We start from the raw sequence: 15301 nt of genomic DNA on the forward strand, positions 1-15301 counted from the left end.
ACAATACCAGACTTCAGGACATACTACATGGCAGTTGTAATCAAAACAGCATGGTACTGGTACAGAAACAGATGGATAGACCAATGGAACAGAATTGAAACACCAGAAATCAACCCAAACATCTACAGCCAACTTATATTTGATCAAGGATCTAAAACTAATTCCTGGAGCAAGGACATTCTATTCAATAAATGGTGCTGGGAAAACTGGATTTCCACGTGCAGAAGCATGAAGCAAGACCCCTACCTTACACCTTACACAAAAATCCACTCAACGTGGATTAAAGACCTAAATCTTCGTCCTGACACCATTAAGTTATTAGAGAACATTGGAGAAACCCTTCAAGATATTGGCACAGGCAAAGAATTTCTGGAAAAGACCCGGGAGGCACAGACAGTCAAAGCCAAAATCAACTATTGGGATTGCATCAAATTGAGAAGTTTCTGTACTGCAAAAGAAACAGTCAGGAGAGTGAAGAGACAACCGACAGAATGGGAAAAAATATTTGCAAACTATGCAACAGATAAAGGGTTAATAACCAGAATCTACAAAGAGATCAAGAAACTCCACAAAAACAAAACCAACAACCCACTTAAGAGATGGGCCAAGGACTTCAATAGACATTTTTCAAAAGAGGAAATCCAAATGGCCAACAGGCACATGAAAAAATGTTCAAGGTCACTAGCAATCAGGGAAATGCAAATCAAAACCACAATGAGGTTTCACCTCACCCCGGTTAGAATGGCTCACATACAGAAATCTACCAACAACAGATGCTGGCGAGGATGTGGGGAAAAAGGGACACTAACCCACTGTTGGTGGGAATGCAAACTGGTCAAGCCACTATGGAAGTCAGTCTGGAGATACCTCAGAAACCTGAAGATAACCCTACCATTCGACCCAGCCATCCCACTCCTTGGAATTTACCCAAAGGAGTTTAAATTGATAAACAAAAATGCGGTCTGCACCCTAATGTTTATTGCAGCACAATTCACAATAGCCAAGACCTGGAACCAACCTAAATGCCCATCAACGGTAGACTGGATAAAGAAATTATGGGATATGTATTCTTTAGAGTACTATACCGCAGTAAGAAACAACGAAATCCAGTCATTTGCAACAAAATGGAGGAATCTGGAACACATCATGCTGAGTGAAATAAGCCAGTCCCAAAGGGACAAATACCATATGTTCTCCCTGATCGGTGACAACTGACTCAACACCAAAAAGGAAACCTCCTGAAGTGAAATGGACACTATGAGAAATGGTGACTTGATCAGCATAGCTCTGACTGCTAATGGACAACTTAATACATTATCCCTCATAGTATTTTTTTTTGTCTGTTCTACTTAATATGACTGGTTTAATTCTGTAATTATCACACAGTTATTCTTAAGTGTTGAAAATTAACTGAAATGTGATCCCTGTTAAACATAAGAGTGGGAATAAGAGAGGGAAGAGATGTATAATTTGGGACATGCTCGGGCTGACTTGCCCCAATTGGTAGAGTTGGAAACATACCAGGGGATTCCAATTCAATCCCATCAAGGTGGCATGTGCCAATGCCATCTCACTACTCCAAGTGATCAATTTCAGTTCACAATTGATCATAATGAAAGGACTAAGAGTCAAAGGGAGCACATAAACAAGTCTAGTATCTGCTAACACCAACCGATAGAATAAATAAAGGGGAGAGTGATCCAACATGGGAAGTGAGATACTCAGCAGACTCATAGAATGGCGGATGTCCTAAATAGCACTCTGGCCTCAGAATCAGCCCTAAAGGCACTCGGATCTGGCTGAAAAGCCCATGAGAGTATTTCAGGCATGGAAAGCCAAGACACTCTGGCAAAAAGATCTCTGTGAGTGAGATCCCAGTGGAAAGAACAGGTCTTCAAAGAGGGAGGGGCCTTTCTCTGAAGGGAGGAGAGAACCTCCACTTTGACTATGACCGTGTCTAAACAAGATAAGAGTCGGAGAACTCAAGGGGCTTCCATAGCCTTGGAAACTCATAACTGGTGCATAGGGAGATTACTGATGCCATAAACAGGAGTGTCAATTGGTAAAGTCAACAACAGGAGTCACTGTGCACTTACTCCTCATGTAGGATCTCTGTCCTTAACGTGCTGTACACTGAGGCTTAATGCTATAACGAGTACTCAAACAGTATATTTCACTTTGTGTTTCTATGGGGGTGCAAACGACTGAAATCTTTACTTAATGTACACTAAACTGATCTTCTGTAAAAAAAAAAAAAAAAAAAAAAAGAAATTTTCAATTCCCAACTTGACTCTCACTGGGATTAAACATGACAATAGGTCTGATCTGATTTCATCATCATTTAAAAAAAAATCATCTATTATTTTTCACTTTATGTTTCTGTGTGGGAGCAAACTGTTGAAATACTTACTTAAGGTATACTAAGCTGATCTTCTGTATATTAAGATAATCGAAAATGAATCTTGATGTGAATGGAAGGGGAGAGGGAGTGGGAAAGGGGAGGGTTGTTGGTGGGAGGGACGGTATTGGGGGGGAAGCCATTGTAACCCATGAGTCGTACTTTGGAAATTTATATTCATTAAATAAAAGATAAAAAAAAAATAAAATAAATTGCATCTAATCCCATTTGATTGTAACTTCCTCCCAAAATAGTTTTAGTCATAAAACTTAAAGGTTTCTGTTTAAATAAAAGGTTGAAGAAAAATCAAATAGTGTAAAAGCAACACAAAATGTATTTTTCTACAATTAAAGTGGTTCCAAAACTCTTCTGCTTGAGATTCATTGTTTCGAAACAGATGTAATACCCAAGAGAACATTCAGTTAAGGTATTCTGTTGAATTTAGGTAAAGAAAATTTATTATAAACATTTAGATTTGGAAACAAATTTAAAAATAGACTATTTAGTAAAGTACCAGAAGCAAGGGAGATAAGAGTCAGGGAGGTATATACAAGAAATAAGTACATTTAAATATTAAAAAAGAGGGTCAGGCTTTGTGGCATAGTTGGTTAAGCCACCACTTGAAATCCCCTCATTTGGTATTGAAATGGCTGGGATTGAGTTTCATCTTTGCTTCAGATCCAGCCTCCTGCTAACGTCCCTAGAAAGCAATAGGTGATGGTCCAAGCGCATGGGTTCTTCTGCTTCTGTGGGAGACTCAGATGGAATTTCTGGCTCCTGGCTTCAGTCAGACCCAACCTGAACTGACACAGGGTCTGGGGAATTTGGGGACCGAAGCAGTAGATGGAAGATCTCTGTCTCTCTCTCCCTCTTTCTCTGTCACTTTGCTTTCGAAAATAAATAAACAAATAAAATTTTAAATGAACACATTAAACAATAAAAGCAAAAAGGAAATGGCCAGAAAAACAATTCTGGGTGAAAGGCAGCCATAGAGAAGAGTTTTAATGAATTATATGTGGTAGAAATATTTTCTTTTCAATAATAAAAATATTTTTAGGAAGTTCTGATTAGAAAAAAGAGAAGAAAAATTATTTCAAGCCACTGTAACATACAGAAAAAAATGCTTCAGAGAAATGGAATCACAATTCCTAAGTCAGATTTTTACCTTCAAAGGAATCCCATTATTCTAGATGAAATCTATAATTCAAGATTGGAAATTATTCCTCTGTTTTATATTCTACTCTACTACAACTGTATGACAGTATCTGATTTCCTTATCTTGAGTACTGATTTCTAGTTATTCATGGCCTCAGTGATTTTTTTCCCCTCTGAAATAAAACCCCAACCTATTTGTGGATAGATGTATGGGAGAGCAATTCCTTTTAGTAAACATTTTGTCTCTTTATTCTCCACATCCAGCTAAATTTGTGTAAGATATTCCTGAAACCCTCTCTACAATGAATAGCATTATATCCTTTTATCTTCTGACACAGTTCTTATAATTTCTTATCAGAATGGTTTAGTAATTTAGTTTGAATAAAAGGAAGAGTATTTTCAGTGATGCATTGCAGTTTGGAAATGACAGTGCATGAGTTCATTCAGTTTCAAACGGAGAGGCTTATGTGAGATGCTCTATTTTACAAGTAACAAATACCTGAGAGGGTGCCTTTTATCCAGGCCTACACTTGTTTTGTGTTGAACCTGATTTATTTTTTACTTACTCCACTCTTTTGTTAAATTGACTGACCTGAGGACTTGCTGCTGTTTCCTTAGCTCACTGTCTGAAGCTGTGCCTAGGGCATTCTTGAAATGTGTCTTTCTCCAATAGTTCCACTAGGACTCATGACACAAAAGCTCCTGGTGTTATTCATTCTCCTCAAACCTCTTCTCTGTAGGATGTGTTACTACCAGCACAATTGACTTAAGTAGGAGATTTGTCATTTTCAGCCTGGTGGGCTATGATCTTGTCCTGCTCAGGGATTCTTCTGAATGAACTACTCAAGAACTCCATTATGTCCATTCTGATATTGCACTTATCTTCCCCAAACTATTGTGCTGGAGCTTTGAAAACAATACCCCATAGGAGGCACTTCAGTGTGCTGTGCTGAGTACTTTGAACTGAAGCACATTATGGGTAGACTTAGAAGCAAAGCCTGTTTCTAATCTTCTCCTGTTCCCTCTTCTCCCTCAAGGAAAACCATAGAAACAAGAATTCCTAATTTACTAAGGCAGGACATAGACACTAGAAACCCTTTTTAACAAAGCCAGTTGTAAAACCTAAGAATATTACTCTAACTCTCATCCACAATTCTTAGAAAGTGTACCCCATAAAGAAATTCACTGATCTATCTTGTATGATAGTAGGCCATGAGACTCTCATTTCTTCTGCTACCACGGGGGAAGCAATGTCCCAAAGGGAGGGCCAAAAGAATTTAAACAGGCCTGGCTAGGTCTCTTCCCTCCCCTAGTTCATTACACTAGATCTTTTCTTTTTTTTTTTTTCATTTTTTTAAACTTTTATTTAATGAATATAAATTTCCAAAGTACAGCTTATGGATTACAATGGCTTCCCCTGCCCATAACTTCCCTCCCACCCACAACCCTCCCCTCTCCCGCACCTTCTCCCCTTCCATTCACATCAAAATTCATTTTCGTTTCTCTTTATATACAGAAGATCAGTTTAGCATATATTAAGTAAAGATTTCAACAGTTTGCACCTACGTAGAAACACAAAGTGAAAAATACTGTTTGAGTACTAGCTACAGCATTAAATCACAATGTACAGCACATTAAGGACAGAGATCCTACATGAGGAGTGAGTGCACAGTGACTCCTGTTGTTGACTTAACAAATTGACATTCTTGTTTATGGCATCAGTAATCACCGGAGGCTCTTGTCATGAGTTGCCATGGCTATGGAAGCCTTTTGAGTTCACCAACTCCGATCATATTTAGAAGATCTTTTCTTTTTTAAGATTTTATCTATTTATTTGAGAGGTAGAGTTATAGACAGTGAGAGGGAGAGACAGAGAGAACAGTCTTCCTTCCACTGGTACACTCCCCAAACGGCACAACAGCCACAGCTGTGCTGGTCCAAAGCCAGGAGCCAGGTGTTTGTCTTTGATCTCTCACATGGGTTCAGAGGCGCCAGGATTTCGGCCATCCTCTGCTGCCGCAAAGAGCTGGATTGGAAGAGGCGCAGTCAGGAGAACTGGCACCCATATGGGATGCCAGCGCCGCAGGCAGAGGATTAACCCACTGCGCCATAGCACTGGCCCAATCTTTCCTTTTTTGTACAATAATATTTCTTCACTTATACCCTTGCTTAACTGAACCTAAGTATAACAAAGGATAGCTCACCATGGGTCTTTGAATTTTCACTTTGTTTTCTTTAGAGATTTATAGAATTTTTGAAGGTCAGAGTTACAGAGCAAAAGAGAGGGAGAGGGAGAAGGAGTGGGAGACGGAGAAGGAGAGGGAGAGAGGGAGAAAGGGAGAAAGCGAGAAATGGAGAGAGGAAGAGAGAGAGAGATAGAGATCAATCTTCCACCTTTTGGATCACTCCCCAGCTGTCTGCAACAGCTGAGGCTAGGTCAGGTAGAATCAGTAGCTAGGAGCAGAAGCTTCTTCCAGGTGTCTCAAGTGGGTAGCAGGCGTCCAAATACTTGGTCTGTCCTTGACTGTTTTTCCCATGCCATGAGCAGGGAGCTGGATTGGAAGTGGAGCAGCCAGGGCATGAATTGACACCCATATGGGATGCTGGCAGTGCAGGCAGCAGCTATGCCTGCTATGCTACAACACTTCATGTTTGAAAGTTCCTATGTCAAAACAAAATTTAATTAAATAAATATGTTATCTGTAAATAAAATTTAATTCATTGAGATATACACTGGTAAATAAATTAGAACAGATTAAGAATGAGAAGAATTTGTAGTAATTCCAACATCCTCAGCACTGATAGTAACATACTTTGGAGTACTTGATGATGAATTTTATGTTATACACCAAGAAATATTTTAATTGGATAGTTAATGTTGTTGACCTGTACACTGAAGAAGTACAAAAGGACTGTCTACAATATGGTCAGAATAGTGGGAGAACAGAATTATCATATCTGTTATGGACTTGCTCTGAGTTATCCAAAGAAAAATAGCAAGATGAAGACCAGATGCAGAGAGTATAAGAAGGCACAATACCACAAACTAATACTTTACTTTGCAAACAAATCCTTGCAGAAAATAACCCATTTTTTTGTTATAGGATTGCTGGTAATGATATTTATGATGGGCAAGGAATGATCTAACACATTTCAGACCCTACAGCTGCTTTCAATTTGGCTGTAGCAAATCATATTGTGATAAAAATCCCTAAAATCATCTTTTACTGTTGTTCTGATTATTTGTTTAGGAAAGATTCCTAAAAGGAAAATTAGTTGATTGGTCCATCTTGAAAATTTTGTCACATACTGTGTCAAAGAGTCTTCCAGAAGACTGTATAGAGTTACACTAACACCAATTGCTATATATGAAAACGCCTATTCAGAGAATCTCAGCCCTGCTGGAATCCATAGACATTAATCTCCATCAGGGGCAGGGTTATGTTTGTTTATTCTCTACTGTACAAAAAAGCCAACTCAAGTAGACATCCACACTCACTCAAGAATTATTTAGAGAGAAAATAAATTTTGAGCCTGTTCATTATTTTGGAAAAGTACATACTGATGCCTGATATAACAAACAGAAATGAAATAACAAACAGAAGTGAAAATGTATGGTTGCTACTGTTATGGTGCTAAGAAGCCGAAGCTGAATTTATTATAGTTCTAGTTCAAATTTTTGTGTTACCATTAAGACTGTGGGTTTTTTTGTATTGATTTTTTATGTATTATTTTTTCTATGAATTATTTCGTCATGGATTTCATCAGTTTTCTATTAGTACTTTTTAGCACCTTTTTAGACATCAAATGAGGACACTTTATTGTTAACAGTTATCATATTTGTTGAATGTAGAGTTGTACTATAGTTAAGTACTTAGATTGATATGTCAGGTAGCCTTGTAAATATATTAATATAGGCATTAATTACTCTAGATCTCAATTAAGATTAAAATAAAAATATTGTTATGATAAATAAATGCAATAATTCATGTAAAACTTTAAACAAAGTATCTTAAATAATAAGCACTCAATATACAAATATTAGTTTTACTGTTAATGTTTTTCTATTGCTTAGGCTTTCTCTTATAAAAATAAGCTTAGCGGCCGGCGCCGCAGCTTACCAGGTTAATCCTCCGCCTTGCGGCGCCGGCACACCAGGTTCTAGTCCCGGTCGGGGCACCGGATTCTGTCCCAGTTGCCCCTCTTCCAGGCCAGCTCTCTGCTGTGGCCGGGGAGTGCAGTGGAGGATGGCCCAAGTGCTTGGGCCCTGCACCCCATGGGAGACCAGGATAAGTACCTGGCTCCTGCCTTCGGATCAGCGTGGTGTGCCGGCTGCGGCGGCCATTGGAGGGTGAACCAACGGCAAAAGGAAGACCTTCTCTCTGTCTCTCCCTCTCACTGTCCACTCTGCCTGTAAAAAAAAAAAGGCTTAGCATGATTATATATTTTTCTGTATATAAGATCCATAAATTTTCTCAGTTCACAGTTCCCTCAGTTTTTCAGTGATTTTTTTCCACAGTGCCCCTAAACAAAAAAGAAGTACCTCCTACTATTTTTTATTAATTAGTTAGTTTCAAACTATTTAATATGCATTTAGTAAGCTGATTGAAAAAAATACACATAAATTGACAACATTTTTTATTCCATTCTTCCACAGCCACAGTTATTAACAAGATGAGTGTTCCATACTGGCTACTGCACAACTTCTCAAATATTGTAATTATATGAACACTGCAACTCTCATTTCCTGACATAAATTGAATTTTGCTGTTTGCTGCTATCACAACAATTACTGTGATAAAAAGATATGATGTCAAAAAACCCAATACAGCTTAACATTATGAGAAAACTGAACCTACAGTTGGTAGTTATGCATGTCCACATATGTCAAGTACTAATTTATTTCCCTTGAAAGTCTAAAATATTCCATACTACTCACTATGCCTTGATTCCTATTTCTGAGTAATCATCATACAGAATTTGAGAACCATGAAGTTGTATATTTTTACATTAGATTTTGCTATCCTTTTTTATGGATATCAAAGGCTTGTGTAAAATGAAGTTCAAAGATTAGAACAAAAATATTTTTGAAATCCATGATTAGGATTTTGCAGCATGCATTTTCTATAAATTTTGGAAGAATCCCTCCTATGCATGGATTTCAAGTGAATGCTAGTCCACAAACCTGGTAGCAGTTCACTAGGAGAAAACAGATCATTGGGAAAGAGTGGCTTTCCAAGTGAACAAAGAGCACACACTGTGCTTTCCATGGCCTGCATGTGGGCCACATGGGAGGGAACCAGTCCAGGTTCATTTTAAAAGGGTCCATCAACAAGAGATCCCTGAGGAAGGTGACAACCTGATAGCGAAGTGAATGGGATGACTAAACTGATAGTAGAATGTAAGTAGTAGTGTGCTACGAAAGGCTGAATAGTATTCAGATCTCCGAAGGAAAAGTAAGTGTGCTATATAAATGTATAAAGTTAGTATGGATTCTGTCGATAAAAAAGATGTATAGGAGACAGTTTACAAATAATGAAATTTGCAATATTATATTAAAAAATCCACATCCCCAAAGCATTCCCTGGTACCCTTTCCTTTACTGATTTTTTACTTAAATCTTGAATATCTAAATACCTATTATAGCTCATCATTTATCCTTACCCTTGACTTTATAAACAGTTGCCACTTACTCCTAAATGTAAATGAGAAGTATCTGATTTAAAAATGCATATATGAGTAGAATATTGAAATGTAAATTTAGTATCTTTGTGTAAGGAGTGAAATATTTGTGAAAGATTTAATATTTTAATTTTGAATACTCTTAAACCATCAGAGCCTTAGTTTTTCTACTCTCAGAGCTTGAAATACCTTTTCCAGATGACATTGGTAGCTATATTTGTGCTCAGTAAGTGAAAAATGTACTTATTCTTCAGTTTTCAGTGTAACCATGTGGTAAGGAATAGGTGGTAATGATGTTGCTTAGGAAAATAGCCATCATGTATGCACAGACAAAAGCCTTCCTAGTAAACTGGGAGACTGTTCTGGGTAAGCAGGTGTGCTAGGCATTTTCCACACTCACTTTCAGAATTAGTGAAATCTCTTGTTTCCTTAAGTTGGAAAGAATTCTGAGACACTTTGAATGATTTTCTTGGTTGGGTTACATGGTCCCTGGTAGTGGCCTCAGTTTCAGATCTTCACTGAGCAACAGTTTTAGAAGCTAGTGAATTCAGAAATTTGGTAAATGGAAGTATTCCTTTTTTTTAAAGCTAGAAAGGTTGTAACTTCTAAGTTATGCAGAAGTTATTCACTGCATTCCTTCCAAGAATGACCGGGTCAGAACACAGGATTCTAAAATCACTCTCAAACTGTGTAGATTAACTTTATGATTTATGGTTAAGTATGAATTTCCACCAAATATTGAAAATAACTATTGACTTAAGATCCCAGAGTTTTCCTCCCATATATGATAGTTGTACAGATTCAGATGAAGGCAATAAAATCATCTGAACCATAAGTTTTAGAACTGAGGGGTAATTTATGCAACTAATTACTAACAGAGCATTGTTAGTATAAGCTTTTTTTTTAATGCTTTCTTTTATTTATTTTTATTTTTTTAACTTTTATTTAATGAATATAAATTTCCAAAGTACAGAATATGGATTACAATGGCTTCCCCCCATAACGTCCCTCCCACCTGCAACCCTCCCCTTATCCACTCCCTCTCCCCTTCCATTCACATCAAAATTCATTTTCGTTTCTATTTATATACAGAGATCAGTTTAGCATACATTAAGTAAAGATTTCAACAGTTTGCTCCCACACAGAAACATAAAGTGAAAAATACTGTTTGAGTACTAGTTATAGCATTAAATCTCAATGTACAGCACACTAAGGACAAAGATCCTACATGAGGAGTAAGTGCACAGTGACTCCTGTTGTTGACTTAACAAATGGACACTCTTGTTTATGGCCTCAGTAATCACCCTAGGCTCTTGTCATGAGCTGCCAAGGCTATGGAAGCCCCCTGAGTTCACTGACTCTGATCATATTTAGACAAGGCCATGGTCAAAGTGGAAGTTCTTTCCTCCCTTCAGAGAAAGGTACCTCCTTCTTTGATGACCAGTTCTTTCCACTGGGATCTCACTCACAGAGATCTTTCATTTAGTTTTTTTTTTTTTTTTTTTTTTTGCCAGAGTGTCTTGGCTTTCCATGCCTGAAATACTCTCATGGGCTTTTCAGCCAGATCCGCATGCCTTAAAGGCTGATGCTGAGGCCAGAGTGCTGTTTAGGACATCTGCCATTCTATGGGTCTGCTGTGTATCTCACTTCCCATGTTGGATCATTCTCTCCCTTTTTGATTCTATAAGCTAGTATTTGCAGACACTAGTCTTGTCTGTGTGCTCCCTTTGGCTCTTAGTCCTATCATTATGATCAATTGTGAACAGAAATTGATCACTGGGACTAGTGAGATGGCATTGGTACATGCCACCTTGATGGGATTGAATTGGAATCCCCTGGTATGTTTCTAACTCTACCGTTTGAGGTAAGTCAGCTTGAGCATGTCCCAAATTGCACATCTCTTCCCTCTCTTATTCCCACTCTTATATTTAACAGCGATCACTTTTCAGTTAAGTTTCAGCACTTAAGAATAATTGTGTATTGATTACAGTATTCAACCAAAAGTATTAAGTAGAACAAACAAAAAAAATACTAAGAGGGATAACATATTAAGTTGTTCATCAACAGTCAGTTAGTATAACTTTGTAAACAAAGGCCACACACATCATGACCCATAAGTGCATATCTAGGTAGGAAACAAATGACTGGACATACTTTACTTTTAGTCCTCAATAAAACAAAGCTTTATTAATTTGTAACTTGTAATTCTTCAAACCAGAACTGTATATAGTCATTCTGAGAGTTGATTGTAAAAATGAGATGATAGATGGTGTACATGCAGATATACCAATGCAACAACTGCTGTTTACATAACATTCAGCTCTGTACATGGAGTCATTCTGCCTGCTTCTGGATAACCAATGTAGTCTTTTTATTTTTTTATTTTACAGGTAGAGTCATACATAGTGAGAGAGAGAGACAGAGAGAAAGTTCTTCCTTCCGTCGGTTCACTCCCCAAATGGCCGCTACAGCCGGCACTGCACCTATCTGAAGCCAGGAGCAAGGTGCTACCTCTTGGTCTCCCATGCGGGTGCAGGGACCCAAGCACTTGGGCCATCCTCCACTGCCTTCCCGGGCCACAGCAGAAAGCTGGACTGAAGAGGACCAACCAGGACAAGAACCCAGCACCCTTATGGGATGATGGCTCCGCAGGCAGAGGATTAACCAAGTAAGCCACGGTGCCAGCCCCACCAATGTAGTCTTGATTATCTAAATTTGTAGGTTTAGTGTACATATGTTATTGATTGATTTACAAATCAATGGCTTACTCAATGTTAAAAAAACTACTACTGAAATGAATAAATCAGTGTAGGTTTTTTTTTTATTATTATTTTTTTATTTAATAAATGTGAATTTACAAAGTGCAACTTTTGTATTGTTGTGGCTTCCCACCCCCCAACCTCCCTCCCTCCTGCGGTGCTTCCCTCTCCCACTCCTTCTCCAATCCCGCCCTTCATTGAGTTTCATTTTCAATTACTTTCATATACTGAAGATCAACTTAGTATATACTAAGCAAGGATTTCAACAGGCTGCCCTCACACAACCGCACCAGGTATAGGGTATTGTTCGACTAGTAGTGTTGTTTTTAAGTTTCATAGTAAAACACATTAAGAACAGAGATCCTACATGGGGAGCATGTACCCAGTGACTCCTGTTGTTGATTTAACAATTGGCACTCTTATTTATGATGTCAGCGATCACCCGAGGCTCTTGCCATGAGCTGTCTAGGCTATGGAAGCCCCTTGAGTTCACCAACTCTGAACTTGTTTAGTCAAGCCCGTATCACAGCGGAGGTTCCTTCCTCCCTTAGGAGAAAGGCGTCTCCCTCCTTGAATGCCTGTTCCTTCTGCTGTTGTCTTGTTGACCAGGATCTTTCATTTAGGTTGTTTTTGCCACCATGTCATGGCTTTCCATGCTTGTGAGACTCTCATGGGCCTTTTAGCCAGATCCGAATGCCCCAAGGGTTGATTCAATCAGTATAGATTTGATATAAATGTTATTTGATAGTTTTGTCCGTACTGATGAGTAAGATGAAAATACAACAGCAAAGACATGTGTTAGAAATTCATTCCTACTTAATGACATGAATGACTTCTTTGCTGACTATACAATAGGTTCCAAATACTAGAAGTTGAGTGTCTTATTTTTTCATGCTATTTACAGTGTAATAACAATGTAATTAACATTAGTATATTCAACCTAACTTTCCTAGTCTATGCAATCAACCTAAACAATAAATAAAGACTTCATCCAGCATTTGTCAATTTCTGTGCCATATATACTTGTACCATGAACAATTCAAAATTACCAATACGACATCACTAACAACAGAGTTGAGGATTATTTTACATTTCTCATTAGTTCATAATAATGCAATGTTCATTATTCATAGATTCAATATCTGTGAATTAGCCTACTCGTTACATTTATCTGTACCCTCCAAATCAATATTATGGATCCTCTATGATCATTCAGACATGTTAAAAATTTGAGTGTTCTTGTTTCCAGGTTGAACAATACAGTGTTCTGTCTTCTTATTCCAGTTTTTATGCTATACATAAACATTCTTTTTGTGGTCTATTTACTGCCACATTTTCCTCATTTTTGGGCTTTTTGTTGGTAATTTTGTTGGTTGAAATGGTCCCCAAATGTACTGCTAAATGCTGTCTGGTGTTTCTAAACACAAGTAGGCTGTACTGTACATTATGGGAAAATTTGCGTTAGGTAAGCCTTTTTCGAGCATGAATCATTGTGCTATTGGTCATGAGTTCAACATTCATGAATTAACAATATGTGTTAAATAAGTGCATTTAAACAGAAACACACATAAAATGAGGTTATATACTGACCAATTCATAAAAATGTCTTGATTAAAGGCTCCCAGAAACTTTACTCTAAATTTCTCTTAGAAGAAATAGTACAGTGTTCATCAGTTCCTTGTTTCATAGTGATGTTATAGGATATAATTTTTATAAGTAATGAAATTCTATATGGTATTTATTACACAGATAGAATATATATTAATAACTTCAGATTATTAAAATAGTAAAACACAGTAAAATTCTTACAAATGATTGTATTAATACTTAACCTCTCTTTAAAATAATTGACAGGCCGGCGCCGTGGCTCACTAGGCAAATCCTCCGCCTTGCGGCGCCGGCACACCGGGTTCTAGTCCCGGTCAGGGTGCCGGATTCTGTCCCGGTTGCCCCTCTTCCAGGCCAGCTCTCTGCTGTGGCCCGAGAGTGCAGTGGAGGATGGTCCAAGTGCTTGGGCCCTGCACCCCATGGGAGACCAGGAGAAGCACTTGGCTCCTGCCATCGGATCAGTGTGGTGCGCCGGCCGCGCCAGCCATTGGAGGGTGAACCAAAGGCAAAAAGGAAGACCTTTCTCTCTGTCTCTCTCTCTCACTGTCCACTCTGCCTGTCAAAGAAAAAAAAATTGACAAAAATTTATAATATTTATATTTTTAAAATGGCTGTGCTGATTCATAAAATATCTACAAATTTATTTTGTCTCTTCTGAGCCTTTAGGTACCAAGCCACAACATAGACCCTAAGGAAAAATAATCTTTCTATCTAATCTATCAATATACATATTTTTCCATCTATGTAGAAATCATCTCACTAATATTAACTAAAAGTAGTGCTAAGAAGAAAAAATGAATATGGAAGCATTTATATAATATTAGAAAGTAGCAAAAGTGTTTTCCAATAATGACAAGAGAATGCTTCATTGAAAGATGGCATATGAATTTGACTGCAGGAAGTGGGAGAACTATTCCATGCAGGGTTAGAGTAAGAATTCTCCATACAGTAGTAGTATTGAGTGCAAAGTCTCTCATATGAGAACATTAGTGTGTGAGAGGAGGTCAGAATAGAGTTGGCAACAAGTTCAATAGAAGATGAAGGCAGTGTTAAATGAAGCAGGATAATATAAGGCTCATATCTCACTGTAAGAATTTTCCTTTTACTCTGAGTGAGATGGTAAGCTGTTGGAGGGTTGTGAGTAGGGGATGATACAATCTTACTTTTTACCATGATCACACTATCTGCTGTATTGGGAATAAGCTCTAGCCAGACAAATATTGAATTTGGCACATCAGTTAAGTTGCTATATATGTACATAATACGGATCTATTATACAAAAAGCAGAATTGCAGAGAGAGGGGGAGAGACAGATTGGGAGGAGAGAGAGATTTTCCACCTTCTGGTACACTCCCCAAATGACCACAAGATCCAGGGCTGGGTCAGGCCAAAGCCATGGGGCAGGAGATTCTTCTGAGTCTCCCATGTGGTTGCAGTGGCCCAGCACTTAGGCCATCCTCTGCTGCCCTCCCAGGTGCACCAGGAAGGAGCTGGATGGGAAACAGAGCTGTCATGACTAGAACTGGCACCCCAATGTGATGCCAGCATTGCAGGCCATGATTAAACCCACTATGCCACAGTACTAGCCTCAGTTACCATTTTCAAGGTAAGAAGTGATTCAGATTCATCAGAGAGTATCAGTGCAAATGGAAAGAAGTCCACAAAATATAGATATCAATTAAAGATAAGACATGTAGGC

General features: G+C 38.2%; 1 long non-coding RNA gene across 1 annotated transcript in view; it reads left to right on the forward strand.

Annotated features, from left to right (window-relative positions):
• The window catches only part of LOC138849738 (uncharacterized), a 59516-nt gene extending 47417 nt beyond the window's left edge, over positions 1-12099 (forward strand). The window contains exon 3 of the long non-coding RNA XR_011388869.1: positions 11626-12099. This is a non-coding gene — a long non-coding RNA (uncharacterized lncRNA). The remainder of the gene's footprint in view (positions 1-11625) is intronic.
• Positions 12100-15301: the final 3202 nt, after the last annotated feature.

The sequence above is a fragment of the Oryctolagus cuniculus genome, chromosome 5 (assembly GCF_964237555.1).
Source record: "Oryctolagus cuniculus chromosome 5, mOryCun1.1, whole genome shotgun sequence".
NCBI lineage: Eukaryota > Metazoa > Chordata > Mammalia > Lagomorpha > Leporidae > Oryctolagus > Oryctolagus cuniculus.